Here is a 22777-nt window from a genome sequence, read left to right as displayed (position 1 = left end):
AGCATGGAGATCTTAAAAAGCAGACCAGCAGAGGCAAAGAGGGCATTCCGGGCCAAGATAAGTTTACTGGTATCAAGCATAGACCCTCATCTGAGGAAAACGTTTCTCAGGATGTCCGTCTGCAGCACAGCGCTGTATGATAGTGAATCACGGACACCGGGACAAACAAAACAGAAGAAAATCGAAGAGTTTGCTGTAGAATGTAGAAAATTGGCAGCAGTGATAAGATCGTGGATGAGGAGGTTCTTCACAGAATCGGCGAAGGAAAGAACATACGAAAAAAATGACAAGAAGAAGGGACAGGATGCTAAGACATCTCTTAAGACACTATGGAATAACATCCATGGTACTAGAGGAAGCTGTAGAGGGTACAAGCTGTACAGGAAGACAGATATTGGAATACATCTAAATACTTATAATACACTATTGGCCATTAAAATTGCTACACCACGAAGATGACGTGCTACAGACGCGAAATTTAACCGACAGGAAGAAGAGGATGTGATATGCAAATGATTAGCTTTTCAGAGCATTCACTCAAGGTTAGCGCCGGTGGCGACACCTAAAGCGTGCTGACATGAGGAAAGTTTCCAACCGATTTCTCATACACTAACAGAAGTTGATCGACGTTGACTGGTGAAACGTTGTTGTGATGCCTCGTGTAAGGAGGAGAAATACGTACCATCACGATTCCGACTTTGATAAAGGTCGGATTGTAGCCTATCGCAATTGCGGTTTATCGTATCACGACATTGCTGCTGGCCTTGGTCGAGATCCAATGACTGTTAGCAAAATATGGAATCGGTGGGTTCCGGAGGGTAATACGGAACGCCGTGCTGGATCCCAACGGCCTCGTATCACTAGCAGTCGAGATGACAGGCATCTTATGCGGATAGCTGTAACGGATCGTGCAGCGACGACTCGATCCCTGAGGTAACAGATGGGGTCGTTTGCAAGACAACAACCATCTGCACGAAAAGTTCGACGACGTTTGCAGCACCATGGACTATCAGCTCGGAGACCATGGCTGCGGTTACCTTGACGCTGCATCACAGACAGGAGTGCCTGCAGTGGTGTACTCAACGACGAACCTGGGTGCACGAATGGCAAAACGTCATTTTTTCGGATGAATCCAGGTTCTGTTTACAGCATCATGATGGTCGCATCCGTGTTTGGCGACATCGCGGTGAACGCACAATGGAAGCGTGTATTCGTCATCGCCTTACTGGCGTATCACCCTGCGTGATGGTATGGGGTGCCACTGGTGACACGTCTCGGTCACCTCTTGTTCGCATTGACGAAACTTTGAACAGTGGACGTTACATTTCAGATGTGTTACGACCTGTGGCTCTACCCTTTTAATTCGATGTCTGCGAAACCCTCCATTTCAGCAGGATAATGCACGACCGCATGTTGCAGGTCCTGTACGGGTCTTTCTGGATACAGAAAATGTTCGACTGCTGCTGTGGCCAGCACATTCTCCAGATCTCTCACCAATGGAAAACGTCTAGTCAATGGTGGCCGAGCAACTGGCTCGTCACAATACGCCAGTCACTACTCCTGATGAACTGTGGTATCGTCTTGAAGCTGCATGGGCAGCTGTACCTGTACACGCCATCCAAGCTGTGTTTGACTCAATGCCCAGGCGTATATCAAGGCCGTTATTACGGCCAGAGGGGGTTGTTTTCGGTACTGATTTCTGAGGATCTATGCACCGAAATTTCGTGAAAATATAATCACATGTCAGTTCTTGTATAATGAATACCCGTTTATCATCTGCATTTCTTCTTGGTGTAGCAATCTTTATGGCCAGTAGTGTCAATAACTGAGGACGTAAGTTTGATGTGCTACGCGGGTATGAAGAGACAGGCGCAGGAGACGAATTCATGGCGGGCCTTTTCTAACTAGTCAGAAAAATGATGAAAATACATTACTTGCAGATGGAAGGGAGTAGGGTAAGGTAGAAGACGATGGAGGATATCATTAAAACTGTAGAAAGCTAGCTTGTTTCTTTTTTAAGAAATGAAAGTAAAAAAGAGCAGTCGTCCCTTCCCGGCCGCGTGTAATGTCGCTGATAATTGCGTTGAACGGTAGAGGAAAAAAATGTAGCCAGCAAAGCAACGTTCCCGGAACCAACACTTGCTTCGGGAAGCAGCAAACCGTCACAGCCGCCAGCGAAGTGTCATCCGTGACGCCTGGAGCGCAGCGTCATATCGGTCGCGCTGACTTTTCCGACGCACGCAGAGTCCCCGCCGGCCGTGTGACGGAGGGTCCGGCGCTTCGGTTGTCTCAGGCGATGCGCGCGTCGGCCGACTCCCACGCCGGCCGTCACGGCCTTTGTTCCCCGTTTGTTCCCGCCGAGACGCAAATAGCTTTCCGGACGCTATTTTTTGCCGTGTCCATCTGCGAGCCGGCGTCATCTGCGGACGTCCGCTTGGCCGGGACTCGGGAGTCGCGGATTCACCAGCGGTGACGGGGAGACGGGGCGGACGCTTTCGCGGAACGGGTTATGGGCTTTCGCCCTTGCGGAGAGGTCGTGCGGAAATAAGTATTGGCAAGAACGCCGCTTCCAAATCCGGCAAGTTCTGGCAACTCAGTCACGCCGATATAGAGCTCGGAGTCATTTCCCGAAAAGCAGAGTAAAATCGTGCTGGAGTCAGTCCTAATAATAATGGCGGTTACTCGTCTTGTGTGCTAGTAGCAAGTTTTGTAACACACCAATATTCAAGAAAGGTAGTAGGAGTAATCCACTAAATTTCAGGCCCACATCGTTAACGTCGATATACAGCAGGATTTTGGAACATATATTGTGTTCGAACATTATGAATTACCTCGAAGAAAACGGTCTATTGACACACAGTCACCATGGGTTTAGAAAACATCATTCCTGTGAAACACAACTAGCTCTTTATTCACATGAACTGTTGACTGCTATTGACAAGGGATTTCAGATCGATTCCATGTTTCTGGATTTCCGGAAGGCTTTTGACACAGTAGCACACAAGCGGCTCGTAGTGAAATTGCGTGCTTATGGAATATCGTCCCAGTTATGTGACTGGGTTTGTAATTTCCTGTCAGAGAGGTCACAGTTCGTAGTAATTGACGGAAAGTCATCGAATAAAACAGAAGTGATTTCTGGCGTTTCCCGAGGTAGTGTTATAGGCCCTTTGCTGTTCCTTATCTATATAAACGATTTGGGAGACAATCTGAGCAACCGTCTTAGGTTGTTTGCAGATGACACTGTCGGTTATCGACTAATAAAGTCATCAGAAGATCAAAACAAACTGAAAAACGATTTAGAAAAGATATCTGCATGGTGCGAAAAGTGTCAGTTGACCCTAAATAACGATAAGTGCTAAAAGGAACTCGTTAAACTTCGGTTACACGATAAATCAGTCTAATCTCAAAGCCGTAAATTCAACTAAATACCTAGCTATTACAATTACAAACAACTTAAATTGGAAGGAACATATAGAAAATGTTGTGGGGAAGGCTAACAAAAGACTGCGTTTTATTGGCAGGACACTTAGAAAATGTAACAGACCTAGAGAGGAGACTGCCTACACTACGCTTTTCTGTCCTCTTTTAGAATACTGCTGCGCGGTGTGGGATCCTTATCAGATAGGACTGACGCAGTACATCGAAAAAGTTCAAAGAAAGGCAGCACGTTCTGTATTTTCGCGAAATATGGGAGAGAGTGTCACAGAAATGATACAGGATTTGGGCTGGACATCATTAAAAGAAAGGCGTCTTTCGTTGCGATGTAATCTTCTCACGAAATTCCAATCACCAACTTTCTCCACCGAATGCGAAAATAGTTTTTTGACACGGACCTGCATAGGGAGGAACGACCACCATGGTAAAATAAAGGAAATCAGAGCTCGTACGGAAAGATATAGGAGTTCATTCATACCGCGCGCTTTACGAGACTGGAACAATAGAGAATTGTGAAGGTGGTTCGATGAACCCTCTGCCAGGCACTTAAATATGATTTTCAGAGTATCCATGTAGATGTAGATGTATATGCCAAGGCATTACTGATCACGGTTTCGTTGATCTCTCACGATGCGAAATATAACACCAACGACTGACAGCTCTCTCGATCTCAGTCACACAGCAATCAAAATCTGAATTAATCAAACGAAAGTGGGCAACATCATTTTATCTTGGGACCTCTTTAGTTATCCGAATGCGTAAATTATGCACCACGTGCATTATCACAACATGGATATTTTGTCTTTTTCCTGATATTACCGATACCGGAATAAAACGCTATGCCAATCTGTTTATATAAAACGTATCTAATGAGATATTTGAAAAAGTAACATATGGTTCAAGACAAACGATTTGTTATTAAATTTTCACACTCCGTAGGATGCATAATGCTTTACCTTTCACAGAACTCCTCGAGCTATTAAAAAAAATGAAACAGAACAAGTAAATAAACTGTAGGAAATGCGGACCGGTCATTTCCTGAATTTGAAAATATGCATCCCTGAATTAATGAAGTGAATTAGTTCATCTACATTTCCAATATGAATGATTCATGCTGTAGGTAATTTAACTAGTTTTTCACTAATGAGATACGAAATCGTTTTTGGAAGAACATAAAACGGTTCTTACATATTCGTTACACCCTCAAAAATCTTGTAGTAATCTTATTTTCATGTACCTTTGGATGGTGATCTTGAAAAGTAGTGGAAAGTGGGTAGTTGGGTCACTTCGAAAAGTAAACGAAATTAGGTAGCTGGAACTAACGTAAACCTCGTTTCTTACCTAAATGAAACTGTTACAAAAACTTCCATAATACATTTAGGGATGTAACAGGAACGACCATTCGAAGCAGAAAAGTTTAGTAAACATGAGTTGTAAAATAGATACATTAAAAAATACGAGCGCTTCTTCATTTTCAACACTTTGAAACAGATCTCTTCCACTGAAAGCTCATTGCTTACCGTACTTTGAGGGTTAGTGGTATCGACTAAAATAAGAAAAAAGTCCCGTATACTTGTGCTATGGAATGCATACTACTAGATGTATTAGCACTTCTTCATTATAAGAGATATATTTCACTAGGCAGCGAAGATGAACAAATTCTAATAACTCTGAAAGAAAGCATGCATTTTAGAACCCGTGTTTACTGGAAGTTTTTCTCGTGTTGTGATCCATACTACCTCCTCCAAAAATACAGAGGAGATCTGTTTTGCTGTATCGAAGATGAAGTAGTGTTCATACTTCCTAAGCTTTGGATTTTACAGCCCATGTTTACTAGACTTTTTGGCCTCGAAAGATCGTTCCTGTCATATCACCGAACATTGACCATTCATCCTGAGACACCCTGTAGTAACAGTATTTTCAGAATTCAGGAGCGTGTTACAGAAAATGCTTGAATCCATAAGATCCTGCTGACAGACCTTGAAAACGATACTCCAAAAATTATTTCACTTTCTTTCATTAATGTGCTTCGTTGTTCCCAATACTGATCTTCTATCAAAAAATAATGCAAAGCATGACCATAAAACTAGGACCAAAGATTACAAACGCGTAACTTTAGAAGAGAAAGGGGAGATAAATGACAAAATAGGTATTGAACAACGTGTTATAGCATATTAAATATCTTAAAGTTTGCGTGGTGAAGTTAATAAACTTTTTGTTGGGCAGCACCTTCTACGCCACTGATGAGTATCTTCTTAGAAACACTTAAAATTAATCATTTGGGTTAGTTTATAATTATAATTACCACTAAAACAATAATAATTCATAATATTAAATCATGTCACTATATTACACTTACATAAAATGAGTTTCCTATACCTCTTTCACAGACCAGAGACTTATTTGCGCTGGACCCGTGGAATACGAATAACTTAGTACATCAACAAAAACATCAGAAACGAAGATCAGGTCTATGCAGGCAAGTAACGAAGATAAAATCATGTTGGTCCTTGTTTGGAGAACGACCCCAGTACCCGTCTCCTCCGTTCACCTTTTATAAAGGTACCGCGACGGTGTGAAACTCTGTTTTCTCCTCATCCGAGGACATATGAAATTACGTCTCTCCGTATAAGATAGCAATCGTTTTCATGGTCCAAACAGATAAATCGTAAGTTTGAAATATTTGAATTACTCCGAACCAAGTAATCGGATGTTGTACGACTGAAATGCCTTTGAAGTCGTCTCTTTTAGGACTACAGTACTTACAGCAGAATTTACTAGAGTTACATCGGAAAATGCGAAGTTGATACCGATATCTCTCTGATAAATATAAATATGAGAAGAAACTTCACGGTATTTAGCGAAGACACATCAGAATTGCTATAGAGTGGCTCAGGAAACTCTTCTGAGTTTAAACACTTCGGCTGGCCAGCAAACTCCCCAGACATGAACATTATTGAGCATGAATGGGATGCCTTGCAACGTGCTGTTCAGAAGAGATCTCCACCCCCTCGTATTCTTACGGATTTATGGACAAACCTGCAGCATTCGTGGTGTCTGAGGCACTTGTGCGTGCTCGCGGGGGCCCTACACGATATTGGGCAGGTGTATAAGTTTCTTTGGAACGTTAAGATATTATTTTATTTGTTTTCAATTCTAGAATATATATGTTCGTACATGTACATCCAAGTGATTAAAATATACTACCTCATACACTGACACCGTTTTGGCTATAGTTACTGTTGATGTTATTCTATTCGTTGTACGTAATGATATTCACTACGTTTTTCCGAAATTAACGAGGATTCCATTTCCAGAGAACCATTTATCAATTTTTTTGAAAAACATCAGCAGAAATTAGACACAATTCTCACTTGCAAGCCAGTAGATGTTCATGATAGATCCTATGCAGTGGATTTACCCCATAAATGTGTTCCTACACCGTACTCTGGTCAGTCCCAGAAATACGTATCACAGCAATCTGAAATCGTGATAGAATTTCTGATTTAGCCTTGTGCTTAACATAGCCTCTCTCGTGTAACAGCGCTTTAATGTGTCACTAATAAGGCATCATTAGCATAACTATTCTCAATGTTTGGAGGCACAATATGGACAAGTAAACATTCTTTAGGTAATTATTAGTCTGAGTCTCCACTGCTCATATCAGCACTGAAAAGGATTCGTTCGAAATTTGCCATAGTACTCTATCCAACAACAGCCAGTACGATCTGTGTCACATAAACGGTTCTATGCTGATAGCACCAAGTTGTTCGATACCAACTTCTCCTGAGTCGTGAGCACTCTCCGATGACCGTTAGTGGCACTGGGTGTTTGTGCATTCTCTGTGGAGTTCCTGCCTCCGGCATGGATGTGTGTGATGTCCCTAGGTTAGTTAGGTTTAATTAGTTCTAAGTTCCAGGCGACTGATGACCTCAGAAGTTAAGTCGCATAGTGCTCAGAGCCATTTGAACCATTTGAAGAGCTACCAGAAAATTTAGTCGCAACACATCTGCTTTGTAGACGGCAGTCTGGATATGTAAGTTAATATGACATACGGGCCTTATGAGATGCAGATCCTGACCGACAATGAGATTGCCATGAATAACAGTTCCCTGAAGAATGTTAATTCTGAGCATGGGACAGAGGCGCGAATGTTGCTCGCATATAACTAGTACGTAAATCGGAAGGGTTCGCAGAGGTCTGTGTACATAGTGTGTTTTATCTTTTGCGGCACAAAGTGTCTATTTGTCACTGAAAATGATGCGTCAGATGTACCACACTGTTTCTGTTTAGTCTTCAAGATGAATGCCCTTTGAAGAAACTCCGTACTGCAAACCAAACTGTTTCAGATGACTTCAGACACTGTTAAAGGATCCAGTGTAAAGGATATAATTTCATATCCGCACAAATGAACTACATCCATTACGTTACCTGTTGCGGCACCCAAATATGTCTTGTTAGATTCGCGCTCCACTTCAGTTGTTATCTAGAACCTTTAAACTGTACCAAACACATGCGTTGAGTTCTCATTAATTCATTCTGGCCTGTTGTAATTTCATCGTAAAAACAGCATTGTTCCATTGTATTACTTCTCCGTGGGTCTATTACTTGATAGATCACCATAAATGTTCAGCACATATATTGCTGCAAAAAATAATGTAGATTCCAAATGTCAAACATTCACCATTTTTGCCGTAACTTGTGTACACTGTTCAAAAAAGGTTCAAATGGCTCTGAGCACTATGGGACTTAACGTCTATGGTCATCAGTCTCCTAGAACTTAGAACTACTTAAACATAACTAACCTAAGGACATCACACAACAACCAGTCATCACGAGGCAGAGAAAATCCCTGACCCCGCCGGGAATCGAACCCGGGATCCCGGGTGTGGGAAGCGAGAACGCTACCGCACGACCACGAGCTGCGGACTGTGTACACTGTACATTGTAAAATTTTCATTGTTAGTTACTTGCACATCGCTGGTACCCGTATATCGTAGGGAATATTTTCCGAAATCCCACTACTTTGCAGCTTGAAATTGCAGTGGACTTCTAGCAAATTTTTAAATAAAACTTGGAAATCTTCCTATTAGTCACTTTCCTTCTGTTTTATACGGGAGTACTTCGCAATGTTTTAGAGCCTTCCGCTGTAATATGGTATTTCTTCGTATACGTGCAGTTATGAATAGTTTCCTTCTTATTTTTTTTTTTATTTTATTGAATGAAGATTCTGACAGTTTTGTATGTGAGTCGCTTCATGGCTGCTTAGCTTTGTATGAGAGGGTACCAGGGAATCTCTAAAAAGAAACATACGTGAAAATCAACATAGTTTCTTCTGGCAGTCGGGGATGGAACGTAGAAAATATGCTTCCAGCCATTTCTTTTTATGGGCTGCCCTTATCGTTTCTGCGTTATCACTACGGAAATGATAGTTTTCCACTTTGTCCGACGGCGATTTCATGTATCCTTGTTAGATATAAAGTACGATTTCATTTGGAGGACGTTAGTATTGAACGAAATTCATACCGTCCACGGTTATATGCGTACAGCATGTTGTCATTATCAGACACTGAGGAAGCTCAAACAACTTCTATTGTACTTCCCTTACGCTGAAACCTTAGGAAACAACAGGCATTCTAGCAGCTTTAAAGTATTTTGGACGTAAGGACCTCATTCTTACTGGGGCGTAATAAAACAATCTCTCGTTTACGCCAAGACACGTTGCCGTATTACCGTATGAAGATCTCACAACGGCTATGGTGTGATGAGTACCTAGGCACCAGAGCAGTCGTAAGATCGGTTGTTTTATAGGTTTTATGAGCACTGCAAACCCTGTGGTGATGTCATAAGACTGACGTATAGGGGAACGACAGTAGGAAAGTCCAGTGGGCCAGCAGGCAAAGCAACCAGGAAACTTCGCTGCTGCTTATCTCTCACTGTGCTGCAACAGCAGGGAGCCAGAGATATGACTAATTGCCATTACCTACCATTACATCCTAGTTTATTCCCGGAAATGAAAGGGAAAATAAGTACCTACCAGCTACGAATTCATTATACATCATTTGTTCGCTCAACGGAACAATCAAGTCCTCCACCACTGCTGAGCGCTCAAGTGCACGACGTACGTTTGAAAAACGATCCGGATAAATTCTAGTGAGCGATTCCACTCGTCGGCTTTGAGCAATGACGTCACACCAAGGCAAATCGCCACTTATAGGCAATCTATGAAAGGAACTGATCGTACTAATACAATTACATTTCACGCCGTTATTTACTTAGTCATGAATTATGTCGAAACGAATTGAAGATAACGAAAACAATTAAGAACAAAAATTAAAAACAAATTTTCATGTCTGATAAAAATTATTCTCGTAATTTATGTGAGATGAAAATCGCAGAGAGCCTCTAAATTGCATTACAGTAAAGCGATGATGAAGTCATACTATTATAGAATATTTTTATTTTACTATTAATTATTGAATCTAACGGGAGAAGCGCAGGAAAGTTGGGGTTCTTGGCTGCAATCTAATGGGACCGATGACCTCGCTGTTTGTTCCCCATCCCCAAATCAATCAACTAAACTAAAATGTCACAGAAAAACAGGAAAATGAAATGAATGACAACAAATACGATACAGTAGCATGAAATATGGAAAAACCGACACATTAAATTCTTAAAGAAAAGCCAGTACACAACTAATGAAAATTCGCAAAAAATAATGAATGTTGGAATCGATAACTGGAATCAATCCAGATAGGTCAATTCCAGCTACCGATTCCAACCGTTCCATGATTCATATGTAAATTATTTTTGGAGGGGTTGTATGCACTGAAACGTAACAGCATTTCTACATTTGTAATTTCTCCCTAAGACTATAGCGGTGAAGTAACAAAAATTGGAATCGGGAACTACAGTTGACCTTAGAAGTCAATTTAGTTACCGATTCCAATATTAGTAATTTTTTCGCAGAAGTTCAGAGAGCAATTACTAATGCAAAAATCATATTATATCTAATGCGCACACCAGCTGGAGAAACGAGACGAATTATGTACCACGGAATGGATGGAATCGGTAACTAGAATTGACCTATAAAGCTTAATTCTAATTACCGATTCCAGTATTTGTTAGATCCCACTTTTGTAAATTTTCTTTACTTGTGTACTACTGCCGTTAGATTCAATTACTATTATTATTAAAAATTAACACTATTTCATAATATTATGACTTCATCATGCACTATACTGTAATTGATTTAAAGGTTCTCTCTGCTTTTCTTCTCACACGAATTACGAGAAGAATTCTTATCAGACATGAAAATTTGTTTTTAATGCTTGTTCTTGATTATTTTCGTTATCTTCAATTCGTTTCGATATAATTCGTGACTAAGTAAATAAAGATTTGAAATATGATTTTATAGCATGCTACATTCGTTTGTTTACGAATATGACCAGTTGCTTTCAAAGATTACCTAAACATAGAGTCTCTGCCTTAGGTATGACGTCTTTGCTCAAAACCGAATGGGCCATGGAATTGACCCAGAGATCCTAAGCACCACCAAGAGTTTTTCCTTCGTGGTACGAACAGATTCAGATTCTACGAGAGCGTGGTGATAAGTAATGCTTCCGGACTCCTATATGAAAATTTTTAAAGCTTTTTAAATAAAAAAAACTTTATTAACACTGCATATCTTCATTCTTAATGTCTACATATTTATTTCTCGACATAATCGCCCTGGAGACAAACTCATTTCTCCCAAGGAGAGACCAGTTTGTCGATGCCGTCGCTGTAGAATGCTTTTCGTTGACGAAGGGACGACCTCATCTCTACTTGCATCGGTTGATGACTATCAAACTGAAGTCCTCGTAGATGTTCTTAAAGATTTCGAAAAAGATGAAAATCGGATTGGGCCAAATCAGGACTGTATGGAGGATGATCGATGACAGTGAACCCAAGGCGTCGGTTGTTACTGGTGACGCAGCGCTCGTGTGTGGTCGGGCACTGCCATGCTGGAGGACAGGGTACTCCATGTGTGGACGAACTCTCCGAATTCGAAACTTGAATTTACCAAGCTGTTTTTTTTACGCACCGACATAGTTATATTACATACCGCCTTGTTACACGCTACAACTCAGAGCCCTCTAGTGGCAGACTGCTACTGATATGTAGACATGAAAAATAAAGGTGTAGAATGTTACTAAATTTTGTTTGACCGCTTGGTTAGCACTGCTTTCCGGGCGGGAAGGCGTGCCGGTCCCCGGCACGAATCCGTCCGGCGGATTAGTGTCGAGGTCCAGTGTGCCGGCCAGTCTGTGGACGGTTTTTAAGGCGGTTTTCAATGTGCCTCGGCGAATGCGGTCTGGTTCCCCTTATTCCGCCTCAATTACACTTTGTCGGCGATTGCTGCGCAAACACTATCTCCACGTACGCGTACGCAATAATTCACTCTACCGCGCAAACATTGGTGTTACACTTGTCTGATGTGGGACGTTTCCAGAGAGGAGGGGGAAGGGGGGAGGGGGGCCCTAAACGCGGCCAAAACGCACAAAATAAAGAAATCTGAGGCATTACTTTTCAGCACACCCTCGTACTAAGCCAAGCGAGTAACCATTTGAAGGAAAAGCAGCAGCTCAGATTTCGAAAGCTGATATTACCCGTCGGGAGAGCTCAGTGCTGATAATTAGACTTTCCAATAGAAACGCTCAGAGATGCGATAGAGGAAAACAGTGTAGCAGCAATCTGTTGAGAGGAAACTGCCCCGCCAGGAATACAGTGCCCAGTTTAGCTTAGTTTAATAAATATGAAATATGACGCAGTTGGAATGTTCAGTAGATGTCTTTTTAGAGTCTGGTAGGTAGTTCCAAGTTACATGGATCACTCGCACGATATAACAACAAGTAAAGAGCCACTTTACAGGTATTAATCTGTCTTGGAATGTGACTGGCTATTGAACGTTTACAGATAAATTAACTTTTTCTTTTCTTTTCTTGAGTCATCAGTCTTCGGACTGATTTGATGCGACCCCCCCCCACTAATTCCTCTTCCTTGTCAACCTAGTCATCTCAGAGTAGCAATTGCAATCTACGCCCTCAATTATTTGCTGGACATATTTCAATTTCTGTATTCCCCTGTAGTTTTTACTCTCTACAGCTCCCTCTAGTACCGTACAAATCATTCCCTGACGTCTAAGCATATGTTCTAGTACCTCGTCTCTTCTTCTTGTCAGTGTTTTCCTCCTATTGCTTTCCTCGACAATTCTGCGGAGAACCTCTTCCTTCTTATCTTACCATTTAAATTAATTTTCAACATTCTTCTGCAACACCACACTCTAGTGTTTCGATGCTGTTCTGTTCCGGTCTTCCCGCAGCCCACGTTTTACTATAATGCAATGCTGTGCTTTCACCTTGAATTTTAAGTCAACTCTTGAACTTTTCTTTCATGTTAGTCGTTGTTTCTTCGATATATAGACTGAACAGTAGGGACGGAAGACTACATTACTGTCTTACACCCTTTTTCATCAGAGCATTTGTTCTTGGTTTTCGAGACTTAATATTCCCTCTTGTACCTCATACACATAATACCCGACTTTTCCTGCCGCTTACCCCTCCTGTTCTCAGAATTTCGAACATCTTCCACCATTTGACACTGTAGGACGCTTTTTCCAGGCTGACAAATCCTATGAACCTGTCCTGATTTTTCTTCAGTCTTGCTTTCATTATTAACCGCAATATCAGAACTGAGTTTCCGGTACCTTTACACAGCAGCACATAATTTACTTTTTAGATGAAGCAGTTATATTGTACTTTTGCACTAAATAAGCTACACGTTTCTGAATAAACTTTTTCTACGACAGGGAATGAGCTTCCCAAAAGAAACTGTATATATTCACTTCTAAATATAGGTTTTTGGTCTATCATTTGTTAAGTGACAAAATGTCCATTTTCGTAACGACCAGTCAGCGTGTCTCTCATGTAAATGGCCTGTGTTCAATTCCCGGTGCCACCAGGGATATTTCTTACGTAGGAGGACTGGAACGGGATGCACTAAGCCTCGTAATGCCAATTGGGGAGCTACTTAAATGAGAAGTACCGATTCAATCGGTTGGGTCGTTCAAAGCGACCGCGATAGCTCTGCATCAAAAAATAGTTCAAATGGCTCTGAGCACTATGGGACTTCACTTTTGAGGTCATCAGTCCGCTAGAACTTAGAACTACTTAAACCTAACTAACCTAAGGACATCACACACATCCATGCCCGAGGCAGGATTCGAACCTGCGACCGTAGCGGTCGTGCGGTTCCAGACTGTAGCGCCTAGAACCGCTCGACCTCCTCGGCCGGCAGCTCTGCATCCAAATGACGTCATATGGTAAGGGATAAGACGGCAGTCGGTCTGCATCGCTTGATCTTCGGGGTCTGGTTGTGGAACAACGACACTCACACAACGAGCAAAACATTTGTAGCAGTGACTTTCACTCCTTTCTGAAATGAAGTTTTCGCCAGTCCATACACGGCAAATTTCTGTGAAATCCCTGGTAGAGGGTACTACTTTGTTCATCACATCTTCCCATTTCATTTCGTAAGGTTTCCATATTATTAAAAGTAGCAATAGCAGTTTTTTTGTAATACTTGCCATAGAGCGTATTTCCTTATAACAGGTATAGAAGAGGCTCTTTGGAAACCAAAATTTACGTTGTTGACATTGTTTTTCGTAAGGTTTCCATATTATGAAAAGTAACAATAGCAGTTTTTTTGGTAATACTTGCTATAGAGCGTATTTCTTTATAACAGGTATAGAAGAGGCTCTTTGGAAACCAAAATTTACGTTGTTGACATTGTTTTTCGTAAGGTTTCCATATTATGAAAAGTAGCAATAGCAGTTTTTTTGGTAATACTTGCTATAGAGCGTATTTCTTTATAACAGGTATAGAAGAGGCTCTTTGGAAACCAAAATTTACGTTGTTGACATTGTTTTTCGTAAGGTTTCCATATTATGAAAAGTAGCAATAGCAGTTTTTTTGGTAATACTTGCCATAGAGCGTATTTCCTTATAACAGGTATAGAAGAGGCTCTTTGGAAACCAAATTTTACGTTGTTGACATTGTTTTTCGTAAGGTTTCCATATTATGAAAAGTAGCAATAGCAGTTTTTTTGGTAATACTTGCCATAGAGCGTATTTCCTTATAACAGGTATAGAAGAGGCTCTTTGGAAACCAAAATTTACGTTGTTGACATTGTTTTTCGTAAGGTTTCCATATTATGAAAAGTAGCAATAGCAGTTTTTTTGGTAATACTTGCCATAGAGCGTATTTCCTTATAACAGGTATAGAAGAGGCTCTTTGGAAACCAAAATTTACGTTGTTGACATTGTTGTCGTGTAGTAAGTCGGCACTGATTAGCATTGCTGTGTTGAGTGTTGGTAGAACTGCATGCGTTTTTCTTGGCCGTGGTGGTATGGAGCCTTGATTTCGGAATGCAGCTGCTGCAGCTTGGAACGTATCGAGTGGTGTAGTATCTGTGTAAGCATTCGTGTGCGCTAATGTTGCAGAAACCGGTACGTCGTGTTTAGGGAGCGTTTCCAATCTAAACTTTTTCAATACTGTAACTTGTGTTTTGACTATTAAAACATTGTCGCTGTAGGCACTTCATAATGTGCATGAACTCCGGAAAGCATCACGTCCCCTTTTATCCCCTTCTTTTCAAAGTAATGAATTCCAAGAAGTAGTTTTGTCATAATTGTTCATTAAATGAACTTTCTATTTTATATCCAAATTACAACAGTTGCTAATAACAATGATAATCTATGTAAAAATTTTCATATCTTCTAATTCTGTTCACGTTAGTCGTACATGTTTAATGCACACACAAATCCAATTATTCTTTACTGAGCATTCACATTCCACTTGCCTATTCAAAAGTTTCAAAAGACCGATAATCTGCACACGCATTGCAGCTCGGAAGATCCGATTATTAGTGAACGGTTTAATGGAGCTTGCTTTTCTCACATTGAGCCTAGAGAGATTTATTTATGTAATATCAAAAGCAGCGGGATTTCTTCCAACTCATCTTGTTGCAGGTGATTATAATCAACGTAGGCAGACACAGAGGAACAGAACTACGTTTCCGTTGTTGCACAGGTAAGCCATATCCTTCTTAGGCCCAGGTTCAGACATTGTTTAGTGTGTTTGAGGAATAGTGAGTGTTTACTCACTTTGCACAGATCCATATTACCTTCAGCTACAGCACATTTTTATCTAGTAAGTCTATTAATTACACTGGTTAGGCCAAACGTAGTATTGTATTCAGAGTACTTGTGATAAAAAAATAAAAATACAAAAATTGTTGTCTTTACTCACAGCAATGGACAGGTCCACGTTATATTCAACGATTATTTCAGTCATGATGCAAGAGTATTGCACAGCTACCTATGTAAACATTGATTTGATGAACACACATATTGAATTTGTACAGTTGAAAAATTGTATAAATGTTCTGTATCAGTTGAAATAAAATAAAAATTATGCATAAAGACAACGTAGCTGCACAGCAATCGCATCTAGAAGGTTAGATTCGTAGGTTTCATGAATATGTATAAAGCATACACAACTATACACATTGGAAATCCAGATTCGGTAGTTTCACATAGTCTCGCATGTTGGTTTCGTATAGGCAGCTGGAAGTACGTACAAAGAGACGTCTGCACTTTTTCCGTCACTTGGGACTTTATGCTAGGCGAAAGATCCGAGATCAATGCAAGCTAAGTAAGAAGCCAATGCCACGCTCTCTGTTAAACGAAATTGCCATTCCGTCCCGACTTGCTTACTTACTTGCTTTCAACTCCTTCAGTTGTTCCTCTACGCCAAGGATACCTATTACTATGTCCTCCATACGGGAGTCTGTGCGACGGTCAAACGATGATATGTCTGTACGATCTTAGTGCATAAATGAGTTCTTAAACTCGGTATTTAAAACTTCAGCCTTCCCTTTGTTATCTTCTTTTACCACACCAGAGTGGGCTGAACGATTCGAACAGTCGGCCAATTGGAGACCCACAACGAGGTCCCTTTGAAACTCTGTTAGGTGCTGATAACTCTGTCTCACATGTGTGTGCGCCATCTCTGTGTGATTAATGAACATCTAACGCTTTTTATGCCCCTTTATAAACCTTATCAGGTCTAGCCATATAACTGTTCGAGTTGACACAGAGAATGGCAGCTCTAACCATTTACATACCATTTAGTTAGTATGATTTACGTTGGAATGATATGGAAACATTTAGTCTGTGGGCCATGCATGCATAATTTGTTTCCATACAGGATAATAAATAATGCAGTAATTTATTTAACAGAAAAATGAACGCATTAATCTTTGTCGCTACTCACGTTACAGCTTAATCTCAGATTTAACAGCAAAGGATACCTCATTAAATATTCGCTTATGGAATAGGCATAATGCAGCAGAAATTATTTGCAATTAGACTCAAAGTTTGTGCCGTACATAACCAAATATTTTTATAGCTTCACAAGCAACTTCTTCCTGGACACTGACAGTATTAGTAATGAGTATCGAAGGTAATTTCTTCTTATCGAGTTATAGCCTTGCGCGTTGCTATTATTTTAAAACCATATGGGCTATGTGTGTTGTGAATATGTCAGTGAAGTGCAGTTAAAATGAGTAACTCCTTAAACATCACTTCTAACATGTTTCCACCACAATTCTGATAATGTCTATTCGATAGTTCTTTAATTATAGTCATTACCGTATTCTATAATTCTACGGGTTTTCCCTTGAACTGTCAGTTACTTCTCAAATTGTTCTGTAAACGTATGTTCCTAAATGTTCCTTATAGAATTCTATGGCTTGTAGATAATAAACAGTAACTCTGCAAGCAAACAAACCACATGCTACAGTAGTAGACATCTACAAGAACATGTTCCACTCTCACTCGTTTTTTGAACGAAAGAGCGGGATAAATAACTGTGACACAGATAGTTAGTACACTAATAATACATTAAATAATATAGTGACTTTGTCCAGCTTTAAGACAGTATCATAAAGTGTTCTCGTACCACGTTACACAATCAGTGTCTCTTCCACTAACGGTTCCCACTCAGATCCACTCCAGTAGCAGCGGCTAGCATTTCACACTGTTACTAAACTGGTTATTTGATTGAATATGTAGTGATTACGTCAGTCACCACAAATTCCTGTCATAGACATTACTCTCCAAGCCTGTTCGTGTGACACATATACCAAAATGAAGTGCAAAACGATACGTACTTGGCCTCACTAGAATACCCAAACTGAGCAACGCCACAATTGAAGCTTTATTAAAATGCCCCTTGCTTGCGGACACACAGCTCGATATGTGACTGTTCTGTTCAGAGGTACTTGTTAAAAGAATAGAAGAAAACACTACACTTCACCTCTTGCTTGAGAACATACTAAAACCCAACATATGGCAGCTCTTTTCGAAGGTTCTTGTTAAAAGATTAGAATAGAAGGAGAGTGCCGTGCGTTCCTCTTACCAGATATACTCGGTGCCGCATGCTGTGTTTTACAAGGGCCACTCGCTCTCCCTGAGCAGTGAGCCGGTATGCAACCAGCAGCACTCGACACTTGTCTCAGCCGCGAATCTCGTCGGGGATGCCGCTCAAACTTTAGATTTTTAGTGTGTAGCGTTCTGCGAAGTTGAAGGTCGACTATACAACTAATAATACATAACAACAGATATAGGTTGACGATACAACTAATAATATCTAACAACAAATATAAAATTTTTCATCTCAGTTATTTGTGTACCGCAAACACTACGTAAGAAGTAAGGGACTGTCCTGATGGGCGAATTGTTTGTCGCGGGCAGAAAGTACTGTTTGTTGGTGTCGTAGCAGTGGACGTTGACAGTATATAGGAATTGAGTTGAAATGGAACGTGCAACATCCAGTGGCTATAATACGCACAAAAAAAGTAAACCTGTGGTAGCTGTGTGCGCAGGCATACATGCAGAATATCAAATGTTGGAGAAGAGACTGTTCAAGAGATGGAGGGATTTTGCTACTTCTGGAGTACATAGTGCAAGATGAAAGCGGCCTCGAGTCGACAATATGCACATTCAGTCATAGACACAATTTTATTTGAAATCACAAAAAACTTTTAGAAATTCCTACAGTTAAACAATTTAAAAATTACGACATGTATTGACTGTAATCACCCTTCATCTCGGTGCATTTTTGTGCTCGTGAAATGGCATTTAGGCTCATTTTACGCAGAACCGTAATACCAATAATTTCAGTGTCGCGGTATATGTTTTTCTTCAGTTGGTTTAGAGTGATTTTCCAACACTTTTCCTTTGAAATTATCCACAAAGATGAAAATCACAACCAGAAAAGTACTGCCAACTAGGCTTATTTTGCGTTCATAAATATGAGACGCGATTCTTGTGATGTGCAACACGTAGCTCTATCTTACAGGAAAAAACAGTGGTCTCTTCCTTATTCCCTTAAATGAGAGTAGAAATTCTCGAAAATTTGTCTCTATTGACAGAAGTTTCCAAAAACACCGGCCCGTTAATTTGCAGGAGACACAGCGCACCTATCTCTGAGTATTTTTTTTTTTTAACTTGAAGAGGAGTTTCATGTTCATTGTGAGGGTTTACGACGGACAAGTAGCGATTTATCTTTCTGTTCACATGACCATTTCTCATAAAGCACAATATCGGGTGAAGTTCTACATCGACAACCATTTTAAGCAACCACTAGCAATACTTAACACCCCTTGGAAGATGTGCCGCAATGCATGAAACGCGATAAAGTTTCAGGTGTAAGGACTAGAGTACAGAATAACAAGATGTTTTTCACCTGTGTGCTGAGAAAGCCGCTTGACAAGGCTTTTTTTTTCGGGCTACCAGAAATTTTATGTAAAGTTCTTCGAAGCGATTCCGGAGTCCGAACTGAAGGCTTGTGATTCCGCACAGAATTACAGCCATCACATCTGAACAGCCAATGTTTTGGTTACTTAGCAAATGGCTTGGTAAAAATCACTTAATGTTTTGTTTGAAGGGGAAATTTTGCAGAGTGAGTTATTTGGTATTGTAGAGTTGGGCGCATCTGATACATTACGGTATTCGTATTTCTCGTAAATAGTTCAGTGTGCTCACTGCCGCTAAAATTTTGGGGGTTAGTGTTGCGAAAAAAGTCTACAAACACACACGAAAATATTACGCCACTGTTACTTTTTGATAAAAAATTCTTTAGCATCAGGAAACACAACTAAACGCAAGAACAATTCTAAATGTGTCTTACGAGCCGCACTGGCAGAAATCTACTTCAGCCAGCCACAAACGAACGCTGGCCAGTCTGTCGGTGGGAACTTCTATTTCTAAGCGTTATGCTATTTGTACCAGCATGATAATCCACCATGTTGTAAATGAGCACCTATGAGTCAGTAGTCTGCGAACAGAAGCATTCCTGAAATGGACTGGCCTTCATGGAGTCCAGACCTGAACCCAATAGAACACGTTCGGGATGAGTTATGACGTCAACTTAGTTCAGACCCCAGCGTCAGTCTACCTTCCCTGGTATAGGCCCTTGATAAGGAAATGGCTGTCGCTCTTCCACAGAGACTGAGACAGCTCATTGAAAGTATTCCCAGCTGAGTTCCAGCCATTTTAAAGGCGAAGATTGGACACACATCAATGTCGACTGACACCTATCATACTTTCTATCAGATAGTGTGTATCTCATGTACGAATCATGAGAAGAATTCTTGGATGACTAGAGTGCTAATCGCTAATACTTGTATGAAGTACCCCTCACCTTGCACTCGTGAGTTTTTATTCCCTCTGTCACATACCAAAGGTGTATGCGGGAAAACAGACACTAGCCATAGCGGTTGACATCATTTTCATTCTATTTATGACGGTTGACTACTGAAGTTTTGACAGCACCTTGAAAATGTCCTAAGGTCGAATTGCAGTAGTGATTTTTGAAATAAGTAGTACAGTCGATGGAGAAAATTATATCGTTTTAAACTTTTTGAAAGGTGTCTTGTCTTCTACAAACCAGATGATACTCTACTGGGCATCTTACTGGTATACATAATAAGACATATCTTCATAACGTTATTCTTTTAACCTAAAACCTCCAGGCCATCAGTTCGAACTCAGGAATCGCTTCGAAGAAATATACATAAAATTTCCGCTAGCCCGAACAAAAGAAAGAAATAAACTCGTCAGGCGGCTTTTGCAACAGTGTTAAACGTTCATCTTGTCAATCTGTAATTAAGTCCTTATATAGTATTCAGGGCACAACATGTAACTAACAAACAATGAGGGTAGAGCGAACGTCCTTCTCTGCTACCATAAAGACGTCTCATACAATCAGAGAACACCGATCACCATCAGAATTTCATCGCATCTATAATTTCTACACAATTATAACACTATTTTCTCCCCCAGATACCAGATACATGAGTCTGAACACTAGGTTCTACCAAAGCGCTTTTTGAATTATATACTTATTTACTTATTATTACATAGTAATGAAAAATCGTCAGTCTTCTTGTGATAGGAAATTCCTTATTACGTTCTTGCCGGATCTGAGTAACGACATTTAAAACAAATGTATGCCGGTAGCAGAGAAGGAATTTAAATATGACGAAGAAGTTGGCTGTTCAGAGAAAGTGCAAGAATTAATAAGGTAAGACCAGTGGATGAGCTGGAAAGGAGAAAACAGAAATGGTCGGCGATGTGAAAATCACGAATAGTTTACAATTTAACAGAGATACGGATTCACTTTTGGACAGAAAGAAAGCAGTTGAGATTCTGCAAGGGAGAGGCTACGCCGATGATAAGAGACAGAGCTTTATTCTCGTCTTGAATGTAGAGTGGTTCTGGATAAGACGTTTACAGGATAATTTGTTCGAGAGTCATACGGCTGAAATAAGGAAATATATGGCGAAAGATTTAATGTTATGGGAAGTTTCAGCGAAGATGCTGTACGACTTCGATCCAGAATTGCAGTTATGAAGTGATGATTGGTATTTACATGTGAGGAGTTATGGACGACTCCAGTGACCAGGGAGCGGATGAAGAAAACTGAGCGCGTGATAATCATATTTCACATCACATTCGTCATCATTATCATCATCAGTGTTCTGCTCTTGTTCATGTAGCTCTCCATGCAGTCCTGTCACTTGCTACCCTCTTATTTTTCTCATACTTTTTTCCTGTCCTTATACTGTCCACCATCTGGTAGCTCCTGCATCCTCTTCTTATTTATCCGTTCACCGTTCCTTCCGTAGCATCTATTAGTAAACGATCTTTTCTCATTCAACGTCCAAGCCAGTTGTGTCTCTTCTTCCTGATTGCCTTTAAAATTTCTCTCTCTTCCCCCACTCTTCTCAACACCTTCTCATTCTCACTTTCTCTACCCATTTCATTCCTTCCATCCTCCTTCAAATCCACATCTCAAATGCTTCTATTCTTGAGACCTTAGTTTCATCCGGCGTACACAATGTTCAAATAACTTACGGAAATGTAGCTGAGTGACGTTGTCGACAACCGCGGTTTTACCAGTACTTTCTATTGTTTGTATAGATTCTTAACCGGCCTTCTATCCCTCCGGTCGCTACCATTCTTCCTCAGAATGTCCATTAATTTATTCCACTGCACTCTGTCAACGGCTTTCCTCAAGTCAATGAAAACAATATAAACTTCTCTTCCTCTTTCAAGGTATCTCTCACCTATAACTCTCAGTAGTCCAATTGCATCTCCTGTACATTTCGCTCTTCTAAATCCTTACTGTTCCTCTGCAATACTTTTTCCAGTCTTTCGTGAAGTCTTCTATTTGTCACCCTTAACAGAAGTTTTGCTGCATCAGACATTAGACTTATGGTTCTAAAATCTTAACATTTCTTGGCGTTGCTTTTCTTCTCAATCTGTTTCACTACTGCCGAGGGAAAGTCATAGGACCATTCGCCTTTTTCGTACATCTTAAAACATAGATAAATTAACTCTTTCACACCACTACTCCCAAGGCTGTTAAATGACTCTGCTTGTAATTCATCAATTCCACTTGGTCTAAAATTCTTCTTTTTCTTCGTCCATTAGTGACACTCATAGAAATTTCGTTTCTGATTCGTCGCTTGGCGTATGAGTAACATTTAGAGCTCCTCCATCTTTGTGTCAGAGGTTCGGTAATTGACGTACCCGGCTGTTTGACCACCAATGCTGACCTCTACAAACGACCGTACTTGCAGTTTCACTGATCACCCGTCGCCAGCAAAAAGAAAATACTTTACTGGGCATTACACCTCACCAAACCAGCCCGTAAAAAGAAACGCTTCAGTA

The sequence above is a fragment of the Schistocerca cancellata genome, chromosome 1 (genome assembly GCF_023864275.1).
Source record: "Schistocerca cancellata isolate TAMUIC-IGC-003103 chromosome 1, iqSchCanc2.1, whole genome shotgun sequence".
NCBI lineage: Eukaryota > Metazoa > Arthropoda > Insecta > Orthoptera > Acrididae > Schistocerca > Schistocerca cancellata.
The sequence above is the reverse complement of the archived record's forward strand: the minus strand, read 5'-3'. Positions refer to the sequence as shown.